Source organism: Eptatretus burgeri, chromosome 3, assembly GCF_056783735.1.
Source record: "Eptatretus burgeri isolate ZD-2024b chromosome 3, Ebu_testis_v1, whole genome shotgun sequence".
NCBI classification, from domain to species: Eukaryota; Metazoa; Chordata; class Myxini; order Myxiniformes; family Myxinidae; genus Eptatretus; species Eptatretus burgeri.
This window is the reverse complement of record NC_140963.1, coordinates 63,183,497-63,185,996: the sequence shown is the minus strand read 5'-3', so window position 1 is coordinate 63,185,996 and position 2,500 is coordinate 63,183,497. Positions and strand designations below refer to the sequence as shown.

General features: G+C 51.7%; 1 protein-coding gene across 3 annotated transcripts in view; it reads right to left on the bottom strand.

Moving 5' to 3' along the window:
• The window catches only part of LOC147030053 (hyccin-like), a 111,446-nt gene that overhangs the window by 3,565 nt on the left and 105,381 nt on the right, over positions 1-2,500 (bottom strand). The window lies entirely within an intron of this gene.

Here is a 2,500-nt window from a genome sequence, read left to right as displayed (position 1 = left end):
ACAAGTGCTGAAAAGTGTGGGGGCCAGTACACACCCATGACGAACTCCAGTAACAACTGGAAATAAGTCAGAGATGGTACCACCACACTTCACAGCAATCTCAGTACCAGAGTAGAGTTCAGACATCAGATCGATCAGTTTTGGTGGCACCCCACGAAGACCAAGAATCCTCCAGAGGACAACCCGATTCATTGTATCGAATGCTTTACAGAGATCAACATAGGCTGCAAGCAGCCCCTGCCGAAACTCTCGTCTGCGTTCGGTGAGGACACGAAGAGCAAGGATACGGTCAATCGTTGACCTCTTTGGTGTAAAGCCTGACTGCTCTGGATGCTGGTGCTCAAGCAGATGGTGGCGAACCCTATCAAGAATTATCCGAGCAAAGACCTTGCCCGGCACTGAGAGCAGCGTCACCCCTCGGTAGTTTTTGCAGTCTTGGCGATCACCCTTCCCTTTCCAGAGAGGAACAACAAGGCCCCTCTTCCAATCAGTTGGGATGATGCATGTGTTCCAGGCAGAGCACAAAACTGCATGCAACGACACGAGTGCAGCATTTCCACCAGCCTTGAGAAGTTCAGCATGGATGCCACAGATCCCTGAAGCTTTGCCCCGTTTCAACTGGTTCACCGCAGCCCGTGTTTCCACAAGCGAAGGTGGACCACAGTTGATTCGAGGGTCAGCAACAGGGATTGTAACACCCTTGACGTCCAACTCGACAGCTGGGGGATCAGCCTGGTACAACCGCTCAAAGTAACTGGCCCAGCAGGCCTTCACTTCAGACTCCTCTGTCATGAGCCTACCACTCTCTGCTCTAACTGCAGTGCTCCGAGGGATGGGCTTAGATGAATGTAATGCGCGAATTCCCCTGTAAGCGGGACGAGAATCACCTGTCCACAGGTGATGCTCTACCCCCTTACAGATTCCTCGCACATAGGCCTTCTTGTCCATCCTCAGTGCACGTACAGTTTTACGCCTCAGCTCCCTGAACAGCTCAGCTCTGCCATTCAGCCTGGCCCTGCGACTCTGGTATCCAGTGTCCCTTGAGAGACAAAATTCTTCTTTGCCCTGGGGTGAGTTCCAAGACATCCACCGGCAACATCAAGGATGGTGGTCTTGAAGGCACTCCACAACTCTTCAGGACCCCCCAAATCACTCAGACCCCCCAAGTGTCCACTCAGCCTGTTCACAAACTCCTCAGCTACTCTCTCATTCCTGAGCTTGCCAACATCCAGCCTAGGCTGGAATGGTACCATTCTCCAGGATTTAAGGTGCAGCTTTAGAGTTGCTACAACAAGCTGGTGGTCAGTATTGAGGAACTGAGCACTCCGGTAGACCCTGCAGTTCTGGATCATCCTCCAACGACCATCAATGAGGACATGGTCAATCTCCTTTGCCACACCGCCAGCGTTGGAATACCAAGTCCAGCCATGAGCTTGTGGGCGCTGAAACCATGAACCAGCCATCCTAAATCCATGACTTCTTGCAAATTCAAGGAACTTATTGCTATTCTGGTTCATAGTTCCTGACCCATGGGGACCAACACACACCTCATAACCATCCCTATCAGTTCCAGTCGATGCATTGAAATCCCCCAAGACGAGAAATGTATCTCGTCTGGGGCACTGATCAACCACAGACTCGAGCGTGGCGTAGAATGCATCCTTCATGGTGAGGTCACTCGCCTCAGTCGGAGCATAAACAGAGACCAGGGAAATGACACCTAAGGAGTGACGAATCCTTAATCTCATAATACGCTCGTTGACCGGTGTTACCTCAATTATCATTGGGGTCAGCTTATTGGACACAGCTACAGCAACTCCTTGGGTATGGTAACCATCAGAGCGACCAGACCAATAGTAGATGTAACCACCCACCATTATCTCGCCGCAATCCGGTCTCCGAACCTCAGAGAGCTGCAATCCCGATGTCCAAACGCTTGAGCTCAGCTGATAACAGAGACAGGTGATCATCCTCTCTTAGGGATAGGACATTCCAGGCACCCACCCAAAGGGACTGCCTCAGGTTAACCCAAGGAGACCGCCGTCTGGTGGACGACACCTCAGCACCACTCCGACACACTCTCCCGCAATCTGACCCAGGGATGTTACCCCGTGGTTTCCCTCCTATCATCAAAGATTGGGGATCCCGAAGGCTTTGCCCCAATCCCGACATCCGGTGAGCTGCCCTGCGAAGGAAAGTTGCACAGGAGGTACTCCCACGGAGTGCGTTTTCAGATTTTTTTGCGTTTTTGTGTTTTGCGGAATGAATGGTTTTACGGTGGCCGGAGTGCAAATCCTGCCACCACCTCCTCATAAAAAAGTAACCCAACTGCAGGAGGACGTCCGCAGACACAGTTGGGCACTAGATATGGTATGTTCACAGACTAAATCAGTATGTTCACAGACAAAGCTCGCAATCATGTATCGGGGAAGGTCAACTGGCACAATGTGAGGATCTGGGGCTCTGAAAACCCCCACGTGGTCATTGAACACATACCCGA